The 18,744-nt window shown below is 43.6% G+C and overlaps 1 long non-coding RNA gene across 1 annotated transcript in view; it reads right to left on the minus strand.

Moving 5' to 3' along the window:
* Nucleotides 1-5,721: 5,721 nt before the first annotated feature.
* Nucleotides 5,722-18,744, minus strand: part of LOC144691200 (uncharacterized) — a 38,054-nt gene continuing 25,031 nt past the window's right edge. The window contains exon 2 of the long non-coding RNA XR_013579056.1: nt 5,722-5,959. This is a non-coding gene — a long non-coding RNA (uncharacterized LOC144691200). The remainder of the gene's footprint in view (nt 5,960-18,744) is intronic.

Below are 18,744 nucleotides of genomic sequence, written 5' to 3' on the forward strand. Positions count from 1 at the left end.
GTGACAGAGATTGAGAGGGGTGGGCCACATAGGAATGAGGATTTTAAAATTGAGATGTTGGTGAACCAGGAGGCAATGTAGATCAGCAAGCTGGGGCTTGATGTGTGGACAGCACTTGGTGTGAGTTAGGTTATGGATAGCAAAGTTTTGGATGAGCTCAAGTTTACGGAACTCAAGTTATGGCTCAGTTGGTAAAGTCAACATGGAACTGAACAACGCAGAGGAAAAAGGTCCCTGCTTCGATCCCTCAGCCCTGCTCGGTTGGCTACTAAAGGAAAGAAAAAGGCTTGCATATTATTACAGTGGCATCTTTCATGACCTTCGGATGCCTCAAAAGGCTTTACAGTCATTGATGTACTTTTGAAGTTGTAGTCACTGTTGTTACTTTCTTACATCATTATTTGGTGCTGGCTGTGGGTTTCCAAGGTATTTAGGTTAACACTGCAGATGGCACCATTCATCAAGAGTTGGTGTGGTCGCTCTAGCGCATAGTCTAATCTCAATTTGATCCACACTATTCCACATTCATTATCAAACAAATGTTCAAAGCGACTAAACGTAGGGATGTAGATTATCAACGATTGAGCCTAATGTGGAAAATTATTTTGTTTTAATTACTGGACCTATCCAATTTTCACGAGTGATGTTAAACCAGTGCACTGTCTGATTGTTCTTTTTAAACTGGTGGGACCATTTGAAGACGAGCAATGAGTTTCCCAGTATTGCGATCAATATTCCTCTAACCAACATCAACGAATAAAGACCAACTGATCATTCCCCTCATCGCTGTTTGTGGGATTTGGTGAGGTGCAATTTGGTTTCTGCATTTGACAACATAGCAACAGTCACTACATATCAAAGCAACACATTCTACGTGTTGTTGGGACAGGTCTAAGAGATGTGATAATCTGTTGCATAAATGCAAATCTTTCATACAGTTGTGTTAGAAAATATTATAAAGATTTTTTCCCCCCAAATGATGATTCCAAGCTGCAGTCAATGTGTCTGCTCAGATTCGTTTCATGTTGGACCTTTGAAGCTTGCTAAAGCACTGGGACGGATCCAGATCCCAGAGGTGGACAGATGAAATGTAGTCAAGGCAACATCCAGTCCTCACAAACAACCTTATGACCTCATGACATTCTTTAACATTTGCTAATTGAACCCCGAAGGTTCACTGATTTTGTTGCCAACAAAGGCTTTTTTGTGTCTATCATGAAAATATATTCATCAAAGAACCATAGAATAATATAGCACAGAAGGAGACCATTTGGCCCCTCATGCCTTCGCCAGCTCTTTGAAGGTACTATCCAATTAGTTCCATTTCCATGCTCTTTCCCCATAGGCTTGCAAAATTTATCTCTTCACGTATATATTCAATTCCCTTTTAAAGTTATTATTGAATCTGCTTCCACCATCCCCTCAGACAGAGGATTCCAGATCACAACAACTGACTGTGTTTTAAAAAAAGGTTTCCTCATCTCCTTGGGTTCTTTTGCCAATTATATGGAACCTGTGTCCTCTGTTTAGTTATCTTTCTGCCACTGGAAATAATTTCTCTTTATTGACTCTATTAAAACGCTTCAAGATTTTGAACGCCTCCATCAAACTTCCCATAACCTCTGCTCGAAGGAGAACAACCCCTTGATAGACTCTCCAAACAAATGAAGGCCTGCATCCCTGATAGCACTTTGTATAATTTTTAGAAATCTATCATGCACTGGCAAATCGCTTGTGGAGTTGATCACAGTGCCCTAGGTAATACACTGTTTTATAATGATAGGGATACTAACAACAAAGTATGACAGGAAGTAAGTGTGCCACTTACAAGAAGTGCACACTATACTCAAGACTTTCAACATGTTAAATGTGTGTATCATTATTGATTTCAGTGAAGCTCCCTCACTTTCTAGAGCTATGGCCAATGTTCTTTCTAAGCTGCGCGACTGCACAGCAACCTGAAAGTCTACATACAAGCTGTACATAAGTCAGCCCCTTTAAGTTCGGCTCATGCACAGCCATGGAAAAAAAATAAAGGGGAACGCATTCGAGAAAGAGTTATAGGGAACGTTGCTAATGGCATAATGCTTGTTAGGTCAAATGATAATACAGTGAGTGAGAATTCTCTTCATTCACATCTGGTACCTGACAGATGGGGTGAAAGCCTCCATTCTCTGAATGAAATTCATCTGGATAGCATGATCCTCATTCGAAGGTAGACCCACAGCACAAAGCTGCCACTACTGTGACGGTAATTGACCCTGCAGTGAGGCTGCTACAAGCAATGGAAACGTGACACTGTTTCAGTGGGGATATATGTCTGAGATTGGATATAAGGTGCATTGTTTGGGTAGGGCAAATTAAACTCTTAAATTAAATCTATTTCATTTTCTACTTGACCTTGGAGTGCTTGATGGAGCAAGGTGCAGGGAAGTCGATTCTGTAAATGGCTTGTGACACCAACACATCAGAATTCAGCAATATGTTTCATTAGCGACATCCTTCACCCTGACAAAGCACTATATGAAAGAGAAGATCTCAAAAGCTAAAACTGCATCTTGGTGCTGCAATAGTTAAAGTGCAAATGACTGTTAACAAATTGTTCTTTGTGCTTTAATATATGGATCATTAGTTTACTGTATATTCCCGAGCTGTATATGGACTGTATATGTATTAGACTGAAATAATGTACAGTCTTGTAATTACTGAAAAGGTCAAATAATTCATTTTTGTAAAGGTCACTGCTTAAATTATTATTTAGGTTTTGATAAGAGGATAATAAATCCAGTCCATCTATTTAGCATTTCTGCATGACTAAAGCCGCAGTAAACCTTTTTTTGCTTGAGCTTGATTTAAAAACTGTCAAAAGCTGGGAGCAAAACACTTTCTCCTACTTATCAACTCCCTCAATTGTGGAAAAACTGTGGAAAAATCCACAAAAAACATCAAACATACAAGGCCCGAATACTACAAGAACTGACAGCTGCGGTTGACTGATAATCCAAAGGAAATTACTTTTCTCCATTTAAATAAGGCTTGCATTGCTCTTTTACTAAGGCTGCTGGATGGGGCTGCTCTGTATTGCGTTCCCTGGTTACAGCCAGGGTGAGGGGGTCATGACAATTGGCATCAGTGGACCTGGATTTGGAAGGAGGCAAATCAGTGAAGACTATTGCTCCTAACTGTGTATGTGTATGTGTGTGTGTGTGAAGACTATTGCTCCTAACTGCATGTATGTGTTTGTGTGTGTGTGGGCGTTTAAGTCAGGTAAGGGCAGAATCAGGATGCTTCCCCATCACACCCCTCCCCTGCCAACCCCCTACCTATGGTCAACATTGACGTTTTGATTCAGATATGAAGTCTGGTTATTTGGGCAAGGTTAGGATTGTCAACACTGGTTGGGTATATTTCTGCTGGCATCATCACATGAAGGGGTCTTGTGGTGCAATGGATAGCATCCCTGCCTCGAAGCCAGGAACTCTGGATTTGAGTCCCACTCCAGGACTTGATGGCCAAGAAAGGTGTGTTCATAACATGGCCAGACAGGTTGACTATCAACTTGTCAATCCTTCCAACATATGGCAGGTGGTAATAATGGGGCAGATTCCTCATCAGCCATGTGAGGGAAGGAAATTGGAGCCTCTACCCTCACTATCCATAGCTCCTGGTTACGACATGCTTGTAAAAGTATGTTGCCACAGCAACCCAGACCTTTCTTTGGGTTGGGGTGAGGGGGGGATGCGGTTCGTGCCATTGGCTGGACAGCTGGTGTGGATCAGATTGCTGCGAACAGCATGGGGTTTAGTCCCTGTTCTGGCTGGGGTAGATTCAGGACCTGCCCCCATGCCAATGGTGGAAGTGATGGTGCTGTGGGTCAAACCAGCCCTCGGGCAGAGAACAGAAGAAGAAGAATCATCACATGACCTCTTGTCTACGACTGCCCTGTCCCCACTCTGCACTCTCGCCATTGGCCTCCTGACATGTCCATCATTGTGGAGAACTGCCTTCTTGCGCCAAGTGAATAGTTCTTGAATGTCCCCTCCCCATAACCCTCTCTCAACTTGAATATTCTTATAACCAATAATCAAGAAGTTGCTTTATATAAACCACAATTTTTACCAGTCCTATCGTTTTTCTCCCTGGGTTTCTCACAGCAGTGCTCTGGAGATTAATCTTAGATAACTGAAGACTCCAGATCAACCCTGGAGAGTTGACCTAGGTGAGTTATTGCTCACAGCTCTCTGAACCACTCACATCACATTACTCATTGTTAATTTATCCAATAGCCGGTCTTCACCATGGCAATGAGGCTTCTGCAAGTTGAGTGAAATCAAGAATTATACTGGCCATAAAGCAGGGCAACTGGAGAACAATGACTTATTATTCAAGAAGAATGCAGTGGGGCATTTTAATTTTGCTGTAATTCCTGTAAATTCACTTTTCTGTCAAAGATACCACTCCTATATTTGTCTCCCTCCTAACTGCCTCCCACATTTCCACCCGATTGATGGCCCTCTTCCACATCACCTTCCCCTTCTCATCCCCTCTCACACAACCTCCACTTTCTCATCCCTTTCCCCTTCTCATCTTCTCCCTATCCTCTGCCCGCTTTGCCCCTCCCCATAACCCTCTCATAATTTTTCATGCCAGATGTGGCTCAATTGGTAGCATTCTTGCATCTGAGTCACAACTCTAGGTTTAAGTTCTACTCCAAAACTTGATTACAAAAATCAAGGCTGACACTCTAGTGCAGTGCTGAAATGTTGCACTGTTGGAGGTGCCGTCTTTCAGATGAGATGTTAAATGGAGGCCCTACCTGTCTGCTCGGGTGGATGTAAAAGATCTCATGGCACTATTACGAAGAAGAGCAGGGGAGTTATCCCTGGTGCCCTGGCCAATATTCAATCAACATCAAAAAAACCCAGATTATCTTCTTATCACATTGCTGTCTATGGGATCATGCTGTGCACAACTGGCTGCCGCAGTTATTACATTACAACAGCGACAATGCTTCAAAAAGTTCTTAATTAGCTGTAAGCGCTTTAAGACGTCTGGTGATTGTGCCAAGCACTATATAAATGCAAGACTTTCTTTCTTTCTCTCTCGCCCCTTCCCATCCTCTCATCTCCCCCTCCCCATTGCTGTCCACAGCCCCCTCCCACATCCAGCCACCTTTCTGTTTTCTCTCTCTCAGTCTTCCACATCTCCTCCCTTCCTCAATCCCCTCCTCCTTCGCCAACACCCTGTACCTCTTTCCCTCCCCTCTCCTCCCAGATGCCCATTTAAAACAGATTTGAGGTGAAATTTTTTCACTTGGAGGGCCATGAGCATTTGGAACTCTCTCCCTGAAAAGGTAGTGAAAGCAGAGTCTTTCAATATTTTTAAGGCAGAGGTGGATAGATTCTTTGTAAGCAAGGAGGTGATAGGTTATCGGCGTTAGGTGGGATGCAGATTTCAGGTTACTATCAGATCAGCCATGATCTTATTAAATGGCGGAGCAGGCTCATGGGGCTGAATGGCCTACTCCTGCTCCTTGTTTGTATATTCGTATGCCCGCTTCTCCACTCAATATACTCCTCCAACATCTTCCCCCTGCTCCATCTTGATCTCCATCTCTCCACCTGCCAAATAATCCTTTAATCCAGTACTACAGCTCCACAGTCCAATAGCAGGATTATATATTTCAGAATGAAATGAGCTGAATTAGATCATAATCTTCAGCAGTGTTGGATTCAGCTTTAATTGGAAGCCTGGGCTTTAAACTCAATTGAATAGTCAGCCATGTAGTAGCCAAGTCATGATAAAGGGAGCACAGAAAACAGGAGCCTATTTCTGCCCCTGTGAATGAATAACTTGAAATGAGCCTGTCTGGTTGATGGTTCTTTCAATGCACTCGCTCTCGAGTGTGTTGTTTTCTTTTATATCTTAAATGGGTCTGCATTTTCCAAAAGGTTCTTTCCTGTAGAAGTGAAAAGAAGTTTATAGCACAGGAATATTTTGTTCGGTTCATCTATGCTGGCTGTTTCTCAGCATTAACTAAAATGGGTCCCACTGCCCTGCACTTTCTTGTAGCTTTATATCTTCCTTTGCTTCGAACATTTATCCACTTTGCCTTTATAACATGCAATGGTCTCTGCCAGAACTGCTTTCTGTGGCAAAGCTCTCATGGCTTTCCTGCTTAAAAAAATGCAAGAAATTTAGATGAGAATGAGGCCACAGCTAGGCATTTTAATGGTGTTGAAGACACCAATGTCTATTGGAGGGAAGAGAAATGAATTGAAGAAGTACTGTACAAGTGGCATCAAGTTTGGATTTTAAAGTTAGCCGAATGGAGGAAGAAGGGAAAAATGAAGGAAGTAAGGTGGCTCACTGTTTTGAGGTCCTGCAAAAGAGTGAGTTTGTTTAGAAGACAATAAGAATTCACTTCAATGTGCCTCAGCTGTAGGGAGGAGAAAAGAGTGCAGTTTGGAGGGGAAGTCAGAGAATCATAACTCATTAGTTAATGGTACAAGGGCTAGGGGCACAGGTTTAAGTTTTTGGGCAAGAGACACAGGGGGGATGTGATGCTTTTTTACACAGCAGGCGAAAATGACCTTGAACTCGCCGCCTGTGAGGGTGTGGAAGTGGAGATGATCAATGATTTCAAAAGGAAATTAGACACTTGAGTGAAATAAACCAGCAGGACTACAGTGATAGAGCAGATTGCTCTACAAAAAGCTGGCATGGACTCAATTGGGAACAATAACCAACTTCATTTTGTTAAGTTGGGGATGCAGGGAAGGTTGTGATGGAAAGATCAATGTGTAAGAGCAACAAGCAATCGTGCAAATCACATTAAAGTGCACTACTGTGTCACTTGTACATCATTTCACTGTGATAGAAATGACATACAACTCTTTCTGTCTCACTCCTTTCTGAGATATAAAAGGCTTTTTTTTCTTTATTCCTTCATGGGGTCTGGGCATCACTGACAAGGACAGCATTTGCTGCCCATCCTTAATCGCCCTTGAACTGAGTGTCTCGCGACGTCATTTCAGAGGACAGTTAAGAGTCAACCACATTGATGTGGGTCTCGAGTTACATGAAGGCCAAACCAGGTAAGTATGGCAGATTTCCTCCCCTAAAGGATATTAGTGAGCCAGATGGGTTTTTACAACAATCAATGATAGTTTCATGGTCACCAATACTGAGGCTAGCTTTCAATTCCAGATTTATTAATTGAATTTAAATTCTGCCAGCTGCCATGGTTGGATTTGAACCTATATCCCCAGACCATTAACCTGGGGCTCTGCATTACTAGTTCAGTGACAGTACGATTACATCAGCATCTTATCACTTCAGCTGTGGCTTGGTGGCAAAACTCTTGCCTCTGAAGCTGAAGGCTATGGGGTCAATCCCACTCTGGAGATTTGAGCACAACATTCTGTCATTCCAGTTCTGCACTGAGTGGGTTTTTATCAATAGTGCTGTCTTTCTATTGTGATGTCAAACTGCCCTGTCTGTCATCTCAGATGAGAAAGATCCCATGGCACTATTGGAAGAAGAGGGAGTAAGGTCTCCCACATGACCTCCTTCAATCAACATCATCAAAACAGGTGATCTGGCCATTTTTAGGTTGCTGTTTGTGGGAGAATGCTGTGTACAAACTGGCTGCTGTATTTCCGACATTATAACAATGATAACAATTAAGTGTTTCATTGCCTGCAAAGTGTTTTGGGCCATCCTGACATTGTGAAATGTGCCGCATAAGTCCAGGACTTCTTTTTTTATATACAATTTATTTTCACTTAATGAGAGTGTCCTGTAATCTCAGGCTGAAAAGAGCATGAAAAATTACTCTAGTTCTGCATGAGATCCGAGCTTGAGTTAAAGCAATGAGTGCAGAACATGATAGAGATGGGGCAGGTGTGTGATCTCGAGGTGGGGTGGGGCCTGGGAGGTCATTTCAAGTTGTCACAGCATCAGATGACAATATCACTCAAAATGCAAGTAGGCAGAGAAACTGACATGAAACTGACACAACGACATTGACACTCAAAAGATTGTCATGGCACCTCTCTGTGTGCCATCTCAAGCAGAGAACACTTTGAAGCCCACAGTAAGTAGTCTTGATATGTACATCAGTAGATAATTCTAATAATTGGTGAGGTGTTGAACTTTTATAGGAAAACAGCTTGAGAATTCGGTTTCACTTCATTGTAACTGCATCACCACTATTGGTGCAATGAGACATTGAAACTCAAAGCAAATCACAAGTCAGACTTGTTTCTAATTGCATTGTCAGAGGAGCAAAAGAAGAGAAGCTACATTTAAAAAGGAGTCTTAATGTGAGATGAGAAAGCAGTCATAGCCCCATAATCGGGCTCCGAACCCGGGCAGGGAGGAGCATGGGGGTGTGGAGTTATGTGGTGGGAAACCTACCAGGCTGCCCAGTAACCTCAGTTTTCAGGATGGCCCAAAGCACTTTAAGACAATAAAATATTTTTGAAGTGTTGCCACTGCTGTATTTGCATATAAGGATGCTGGATCAGGACAGAAACAGGCTTGGCAGGGATGCCTGCCTTGGGCATATAGTACCACCTGGAACTCACTCTCCAGGGTCAGGCGCAAAGGTTGGCAGCCTGGGCAAAGTAGCAGATGTCAGCGAGCATCAATGGAAACATTCACCAACATTCAGTGGGTGGGTGTCAACAGGAGCCAAAATTAACAAAGCAAGAGAGAGAAAAAAGGGAGGATTATAAATATATGGAAGGAGAATTGCAGTGAATGTAATTGCCACAGATTACACATCAAGAGCAATAAAGATAAAGCCTTCACTTTTATACTGGTTCATTACAACCTCTGAATTTGAAAGAGCCATCTAATTAATCCCACTCCCCTGCTCCTTCCTTCACAGCCCTGCAAAGTTTCCCTTTACTGTTGGCCAATATACCAAGTGGTACACAAGAAAAAAAATCACAGCAACTTAATAAAATGAACGAATGGTTCGCTAACCAATTTAGTGTTATTGTAGGAAGGCATATCGAACAGGGCAAGTCCCTGCTACTCTTTGAATTGGGCCATGTGATCTTTACATTTACCTCTGTGGCAGTTTAACCTCCAAGGTGAGACAGGATGGGACTCCTGCCCGCCAACGTGCCCCCACTGTGACCCAAGTCGTTTTCCTGGTATGTCTAATTAGCGATATAAAGTATGATTAGTGGGATTTCCTCCACACAGAACGGACCCATCACTGCAAGGTCGGATATTTCAGTGGTGCTACAAAGGGCAAGTGAGGAAATTAAAAGTGTGTGGGGAGGGAGATGTTGGGGGCACCACAGGGAAGCAGAAACAACCTGAAAAGGTTTTCGTAAGCTGCATAACAAAGCTCGGAATGAGCCACTGAGCCATTTGCAGGGAGCTGGAAGGTAGAAAAGAGGGGCAGGTTGCCATTACCAAGTCCCCTCCCGCCACTGTGAACTCGACATGGCCCGACGTGAGGGCAGCAAACTAAGCTGACAGCCCATCGCAATACTGAATGTCAGCAGTGCTGTCTTCAGTGAGACATTAAACTTAAATGGCCATAAAAGTTTCGATGACACCATCTGAAGATTAGCAGGGGGATATTCATCCCGGGGTTATGTCCAATGTTTACCCCTCTACCAACTTTATTAAAAACCCCTTCGAGTACTTAACGGGTGAATGTTGTGCGATGCTGATCCTTGTGCAATTCAGGGACATTGGAGAACAAAAGGAAGAATGGCTTGCATTTACATAGTGTCTCATCACATCTCAAAGTACATCGCATAAAATGAATGACTCTTAAGTGCAGCCGATGTTTGTTACGTAGGCAGCCATTTTGCACAGCAAGATCCCACAATAAGATCAATGAAGATCAATGCTTGTGACAGTGATGACTCTTCACCAGGGAATATGTAGGGGTGCCAGTGAAAGGGCAGGGCAGGGGAGGGGCATGAGTCTTAACATCAATTTGAGACAAAGGAGGGGTGAACAGGTCCTCTGTTTAACATATCATTGAGGTGTCCAAGGTGCCGGTCCGTGAAAGCATACCCCAGCAGTGACAGTGCATTTAGGAGAGCAAGAGGACAAAACTGGAAAATGGGTGACCTTGAATAGAATAAATTTATATAGGTCTGAACAGGCAATAATCAAGTGTTTTAGAAATCTATGATCAGCAGATTATGACATCCAACTCTATGATAATGGAGTTTCAGCATATATGGGAGCAGGATGATGTCATTGATCACTGTCAAAGAAATGAAAATGAAGAATTATTTTCATAATGTTTTAGTCTCTCAACTCAATGTGAGGAATTGGACAGATGTGGATTCTAGACATTTTACAAACTATTGCAACAAAATGGATGATGCAAAGCATGGAAGGGAATTATAATTTATTTTGTTAAAAAGTACAAAGGGAAAGAAAGTCAAAGACAGCAATTTTTTAATTCAAAGTACTCTTGCGTTTAATACCAAAAGGAATATAGGGGTAAATTCCCTTGGAGTTCCTCCCACTCTTCTGTAATCATTTCAGCAGAGGTTTGCATACTTAACAGTCCACTATAGTTTCAACAATATAGTGGATGGAATCCAGGGAAGATTCCAGGAAATCCATGAATGGAACTATTAGGGCCTTTTAAAAAATGCTGTGGATAGCATTTCCTTGTAAGGAGATGGTGGTGGGGGATAGAGAGGTATGGTGGGTTCCTTGCAAGGTTGGCGGGAGGGGGATTCCCGATGTCCCACCATAAGTTCAACAAAAGATCAGCAAAAACCCCAGAATAGTGACATAAATGGGCTTTTTCTCCAGGGTTTCTACCAGACTTATGATGGCAGGTCAGGAAAACCCCCACAAAAATTGTATTCATCTCTAATATGTTGATTCTTTTTGCCCCTTGTCCAGTAAGGTATCTATGTGTCCTGCTGAAGCTTCACTCAATCTAATGGGACTGGTGACTTGAGGTCAGCCTGAGACTTTGAGACCATATGTTTAAATATACAATTGAATGATGATAAAAATGAAAAGTGAACCCCTTAGACTTACCTTCTTCACCAGCCAGTCCTCACACAGAAGAATAGGACAGGTCTTGCTGGAATTGTTAAGAAATGGTGTGAGAGTTTATGTGAAGCTCACAATTTCAATGACTAAGTGAAAAGAAACGAGGAAGGCTGAATTTCTGAAACAAAAACAGAAAATGCTGGAAAAGCTCAGCAGGTCTAACAGCATCCGTGCAGAGAAAGACGGAGTTAATTTTTCGAGTTCGTATGACTCTTCTTCAGAACTAAAGAGAAGTAAAAATATGATGAAAAGGCTGAATTTCTATTGTGCTTTTCATGACCTCAGTATGTGCCAAAGAGCCAGGGGCACTTGGCTCCTGACCTCATTACAGCCTTGTTCAAACATGGACAAAAGAGCTGAACTCCAGAGGTGAATTGAGAGTGACTGCCCTTGATATCAAGGCAGCATTTGACAAAATGTTGTATCAAGGAGCCCCAGTGAAACTGAAGTCAATGGGAATCAGGGGGAAAACTCTCCACTGGTTGGAATCATACCTAGCACAAAGGAAGATGGTTGTGGTAATTAGAGGCCAATCATCTCAGTTCCAGGTCACCGCTGCAGGAGTTCATCTGGGTAGTGTTCTAGGCCCAACCATCTTCAGCTACTTCATCCATGACCTTCCCTCCATCATAAGGCCAGAAGTGGGGATGTTCACTGATGATTGCACAATGTTCAGCACCATTCACTACTCCTCAGAAACTGAAATGATCTGTGTTCATTTACAGTAAGATCTAGCATTCAGGCTTAGACTGATAAGTGGCAAGTGCCATATGTGCCACACAGTATCAGACAATGGCCATGACCAACAAGAGAGAATCTAACCATCGCTCCTTGACATTCAATGGCATTACCATAACTGAATCACTCTCCATGAACGTCTTAGGGGCTGCTGTTGACCAGAAACTGAACTGGACTAGCCAATTAAATACTGTGACTACAAGAGTAGGTCAGAGACTGGGAATTCTGCGGAGAGTAACTCACCTCCTGACTCCCCAAAGCCTGTCAACCATCTACAAGGCTCAAGTCAGGAGTGCAATGGAATACTCTCCACTTGCTTGGATGAGTGCAGCTCCAACAACACTCAAGAAGCACAACACCATCCAGGACAAAATAGCTCACTTGATCGGCACCCCATCCATCACGTTAAACATTCACTCCCTTCACCACTGACGCACAGTGAAACAGTGTGTACCATCTACAAGATGCACTGCAGAAACTCGTTTCAACAGCACCTTCCAAACTCACGAATTTTACAGCACAGAAAGACAAGGGCAGCAAATGAATAGGAGCACCATCACCTGCAAGTTCCCCTCCTAGCCATGTACCATATTGAGTTAGAACTATATCGCTGTTCCTTCACTGTCGCTGGGTCAAAATTTTGGAATTCCCTCCCTCACAGCTCTGTGGGTGTACCTGAAGCACATGGCCTGCAGCGGTTCAAGAAGGTGGCTTACCACCACCTTCTCAAGGGCAATTAGGATGGGCAACAAATCCTTGCCAGTGATGTTCACATCTTATGAACAGAAAATAAAGGCAGCTGACACATCCCCTTTCTGGCTGGACTGTCCAAGATCAACTCTTCTGGCTGCGATATTAGTGAATGTAACCCTAATTCCCCATTCACCAACAGTCCCACACCTTACCTCCCATCAGTTAATAATCATCACAGTGACCTCTTGCCCACAATGATGAAATAAAAGCCACTACAAAACAAACATTTCAAACCAAATTTATAAATCAAACTATTCAATATTCCATACAAATGTTAATTAATCACCCCTGTGTATTCCCTTAGTGCCTGCCTTCCATGTGCCTTTACCTGGTCAGGTGCTCCTACAAGCTGTTGCTCCAGTGGCTGCATCATGGTTGGTGGAAGGCTGCTGACTTTCAGAGGGGGAGACTGAAGATGGCTTTGGAGGATGACCTCAACCAGCTCTGGCCATTGATGGTCCAACTTCGGTTGAAACACCTTGGCAAAGGTGGCAGTGTTTTGGGCTGGCTTGCTTAACAGGCAACAGCAAGAGCACTGGCAGAGTGGCAGGGGTAGGACGATGAATGCTGCCATGCTGATAGAGAAGAGCAGGTTGTCGCTATCACTCCCCTGGGGTGGCATCTCAGCAATCCTAGTAATAGCTTGGAGGATTACTGGACTTCTGTGACTCCCTGCAAGCTCCTTTCAACACTAGTATTTCCAGCCATGATGACTTTGTGGCAGGAAGCTGAGCTTGCATGCTTTCAGATGAGCTCCACTCAGGCACAAAGGTAGGGGGAAAATCAAGAGGCAGCTTGTAATTCAGAAGAAATTGTGTGATGAGGGCATGTGGGAAGGGGTATAAGGTATGAACATACCATAATTACTCTGGTTTCAGCTTCATGGCCTCAGTCATGGCTGCTTCAATAACAGAGATAACTGTGTCCATTGGGATGAGGACATGCAGCTGTGTTTGTCCCCCGACTGTTGGGTGCTGCTGCCTGGGGTTATGTGCCACCTTGCCTTGCATGAGAGAATGATCTGTGTCAGTGAGTGTGGTGCAATCTATCTGGACAAGGTGCCTGTCATGTTTGCATAGCTGGCAGCGTGTGCAAGCTATGAGATGTGGCTGTGAGGCTTACAGCAGTGTTAAATGTGTTAGGATGAGGTGATGCTATGAATGTGTTATATGAGTTGTGATTGATATAGCTTGTTGGTAGGCCAATGAATAGATATGCTGAATTGAGCAGTGGGTGAGGTTAATGGCTCAGTTGCAATGATATAGTATTTGAAGAAGAATTCACTTTTTTACCACTAGTGTAAGATCATTAAACTTCTTGTGGCACTGCATCCAATTGCTTGGGGCTACATTGCTTACATTGATAGTGACGACTATCTGCTCCCACTGTTTCCTCAGAGTTTGTCTGGATGTCTGCTTAATTCCCTATGGATAGAGGGCATCTCTCCTGTCGACCTCCTGTACCAAGGCCTCCAGTACTGCATCTGAGAGCCTTGGAGCACAATCTCTGTACTGTTGCACCATCAGTCAGTATTCTTGCAGGCCAGACGCTCTTCACCAGCCATTCCCATTACCCTCTACAGACAGAACATGCCTCCCTTTTAAGTATACAGGCTGGCTTTAAGTGGAACTAGCCTTGCACAAATTTGTACGCCTTGTTGGTATGCAGCTACTCAATGGTGCTGGGCTGCTTGCAGTGATCATGTAAATAAGAAGGTAGCACATAGTTTGCATGCTGCCCAAATAGGAAGGAATGGGCACAGGTTAATAGCGCATCATGATCCCCATGCCCATTTTTAGAAGCTGTTGAATTTTGCTACCCACCCCACCCCTCTCCAACCCAGGCGCCTGAATTAGGACTTGAACACACAACATTTCAACTGCTCAGGTTAGCTCAATTGGAAATTTCAAAACTGAGGTTGTTAGATTTCTGTTATGCTAGGGTTTTAAGGGTCATAGGCCAAGATGGATAAATGGAGTTAAGATATAGAGTAGCCATTATCTAACTGAATGGTGGAACACTTGAGGGACTGAATGGCCTATTCCTGTTCCTATGTTTCTATGACTCAGAATACTGAACCTATGCTGATATCAATCAAACATATACCCAACGGTTGACCAAAGAGTACCATTATACAACCTCCTTGCTCTGTACTGGGCCATTTTACTCTGCATCCTTGCAGAGGAGGACAACGTAGATGTTTGACTGGAAGCAGAGGAGTACAGGTGAGGTCGATTCAGAAAAGCAAAATTGGCATTAAAAAAAAGTTCAAATACTGAAACGAAATGAAAAAAGTGCTAAAAGCATTTAAAGATTAATGATCACCAATAATCTGACCCTGAGGTTCAGAAACTGGCAAGGATTCTGTGTAGAATCAGCTTTCTGATGTGCCTCACCAATTCTAAATGTGCCATCTCATTCTTAATGACATTTATTGAAACTCTATTCCCTGCTTTTATATGGTATAATATTTTCTTGATTTCAGTGGAGAGGAAGACAAATTAAATGTCCAATGAAAAGAGATTTTCTACCAGCTCTGCCCAGTCCCAAAGCTGCTTATTGATTACCATTAGGATAACAGTCTCTGTAGTGTATAGTTCAGTACAAGGAACCAGAAACTGTGGGATTGTTCTATTAAAACAGGCGACTTCTCCTCAAAAATAAGATTGAGACTCAACAATAAATATTATTCTCCTTTCATATACCCAAGTTTTTAAACATTCCTGCATGGGGAATCTCTAATACAACTGACATATGCTGACACAGTCAGAAATCATCTCCTATGCTTTCCACTTATTTATCTTTCTATTTAATATTTCATATTTAATATCTTTATATTTAATACTTTAATTGTATTCCAATGCTTCCACAGTATGCTGGGGCTCCTTGTGTCCTGAATTTAAGGAATGCTGGAAGCAAAGATGCAATTGTGTGTTCACATGATTTAAAAGTTTCTGTTTCTTGGTCTGAACATTTTCCAATGTGAGGTGAAGATCCAGAAAATCCATTGATACAAACCCATGATGCTGCCATGTGCAGGTGACCTAGCAACTTGCTCTGAAGGCAAGTGGTACTCCTGGCTGAAGTAATGCATTGATCCATTCTGGGTTTAGTCTTTGGTACTTAAAAGAAAGAAAGATCATGAAAATATATAGCACTTTTCATGACCACCTTTGCAGCCAATCAAATAGTTTTGAAGTGTAGTCACTATTGTAATGTAGGAAACATGTACGACAGGCCCAGCAGAGGTGGTGGCGCAGTGGTATAAAGTCAGGAGGGATGAGTTGCCCTGGGAATCCTCAATATTGACTCTATATCCCATGAAGTATCTTGGCATCAGGTCAAATATGGGCGAGGAAACCACCTGCTAGTTTCAATCTACCAACCCCCTCAGCTGGTGAATCAGTGCTCCTCCATGTTGAACACCACTTGGAGGAAGCACTGAGGGTGGCAAAGGCACAAAATGTACTCTTGGTGGGGACTTCAATGTTCACCACCAAGAGTGGCTCAGCAACACCAGCACTGTCTGACCTGGCCGAGTCCTAAAGGCCATAGCAGTTAGACTGGGCCTTCGACAGGTGATGATGGAACCAACAAGACGGAAAAAACTATTTGACCTCGTCCTCATCAACCTACCTGTTACAGGTGCATTTGTCCAGGATAGTATTGGTAGGATTGATCGCTGCACAGTCCTTATGGAGACAAAGTCCTGACTTCACATTGAGGATACCCTCCATCATGTTGTGTGGCACAACCACCGTGACAAATTGGATAGATCTTGAACAGATCTAGCAACTCAAAATTGGACATCCATGAGGCGCTGTGGGCCATCTGCAGCAACAGAATTATACTCAACCAGAATCTATAACCTCATGGCCCAGCATATCCCCCACTCTACCATTATCACCAAGTCAGGGCATCAACCCTAGTTCAAAGAAGAGCTCAGGAATGCATGTCAGGAGCAGCACTGGGCATACCAAAAAATGAGGTGTCAACCTGGTGAAGCTGCAACACAGGACTACTTGCGTGCCAAACAGCAGAGGCAGCATGTGATAAACAGTGCTGAGAGATCCCACAATCAGATCTAAGCTCTGCGGTCCTGCCACATCCAGTCTTGAATGGTGATGAACAATTTAACAACTCACTGGAGGAGGAGGCCTCACAAATATCCCCAACCTCAATGATGGAGGAGCCCAGAACATCAGTGCAAAAGATAAGGCTGAAGCACTTGCAACAATTTTCAGCCAGAAGTGCCAAGTGGATGATCCATCTCGACCTCCTCCGCTGGTCCCCAGCATCACAGTTGCCAGTCTTCAGCCAATTCGATTTACTCCATGTGATATCAAGAAATGGCTGAAGGCACTAGATACTGCAAAGGCTATGGGCCCTGACAATATCCCAGCAATAGTACTGAAGACTTGTGCTCCAGAACTTGCCGCGCCCCTAACCAAGCTGTTCCAGTACAGCTACAACACCGGCATCTACTTGGCAATGTGGAAAATTGCCCAGGCATATCCTGTACACAAAAAGCAGGACAAATCCAACCCGGCCAATTACCGCCCCATCAGTCTACTTGCCATCATCAGTAAAGTGATGGAAGGGGTCACCATCAGTGTCATCAAGCGGCACTTGCTTAGCAATAACCTGCTCAGTGACGCTCTGGGTTCCGCCAGAGCCATTCAGCTTCTGAACTCATTACAACCCTGGATCCAAATAGGGACAAAAGAGCTGAACTCCAGAGTTGAGGTAAGAGTGACTGCCCTTAACATCAAGGCAGTGACTGAGTGTGGCATCTAGAAGCCTTAGTAAAACTGGAGTCAATGGGAATCAGGGGAAAAACTCTCCACTGGTTGGAGTCATACCTAGGACAAAGGGAGATGATTATGGTTGTTGGAGGTCAATAATCTCAGCCCCAGGGCATCACTGCAGGAGTTCCTCAGGGTAATGTCCTAAACCCAACCATCTTCAGCTGCTCCATCAATGACCTTTCCTCCATCATAAGGTCAGAAGTGGGGATGTTCACAGATGATTGCACAATGTTCAGCACTATTCTTGACTCCTCAGATACTAAGCAGTCTTTTTCCATATGCAGCAAGATCTGAACAATATTCAGGGACTGATAAGTGGCAAATAACATTGGTACTACCCTTGACACTCAATGGCATTACCACTGCTGAATCCCCCACTATCAAGATCTTCAGGGATACAGTTGACCTGAGACTGAACTGCATCAGCCATATAAATACCGTGGCTACAAGAGCAGGGGTGGAATTTTATGGCCCTGTCGTGGTGGGGGCGGAGCTGTACAATACCAGGTGAGTCGTTCAAAAGTTCCCTGACTTCAGCAGAACTGTAAAATCCCACAGGTGTAAAATTCCACCCCAGGTCAGAGGCTGGGAATTCTGCAGAGAGTAACTCACCTCCTGACTCCCCAAAGCCTGTCCACCATCTACAAGGCACAAGTCAGGAGTGTGATGGCATAGTCTTCACTTGCCTGGATGAGTGCAGCTCCAACAACACTCAAGAAACTCAACACCATCCAGAACAATGTAGCTGCTTGATTGGCACCCCATCCACCATGTTAAACATTCACTCCCTTGAGCACTGCGTACAGTAGCAGCAGTGTGTACCACATACACGATGCACTGCAGCAACTCACCAAGGTTCCTTTGACAGCACCTTCCAAACCCGCAAACTCTAACACCTGGAAGGACAAGGGTAGCAGATGCATGGCAACATCAACACTGCAAGTTCCCCTCCAAGTTGTACACCATCCTGATTTGGAACTATATCACAGAATCTTTACAGTGCAGAAGGAGGCCATTCAGCACATCGAGTCTGCACTGGCTCTCTGAAAGAGCATTACACCTAGTCCCACTCCCCTGTCTTATCCCTGTAATGTTGCACATTCATTCTTTTCCGATAGCAATCCAATTGCCTTTTGACTACCTCAATTGAACCTGCCTCACCACCATCTCAGGAACTTAGTTCCAGACTCCAACCACCATCTGGGTGAAAAAAGTTTTCCTCACATCACTTCTGCTCCTTTTGCCCATTATTTTGAACCTGTGCCCCCTAGTTCTTGATGCTCTTGAGTGGGAACAGTTTCTCACTACTTATAGTGTCCATACCCTCAGGATCTTGAATACCTCTATCAAGTCTTCTCTCAGCCTTCTTTTCTCCAAGGAAAACAGA

The sequence above is a fragment of the Cetorhinus maximus genome, chromosome 15 (assembly GCF_964194155.1).
Source record: "Cetorhinus maximus chromosome 15, sCetMax3.hap1.1, whole genome shotgun sequence".
Taxonomy (NCBI): Eukaryota; Metazoa; Chordata; class Chondrichthyes; order Lamniformes; family Cetorhinidae; genus Cetorhinus; species Cetorhinus maximus.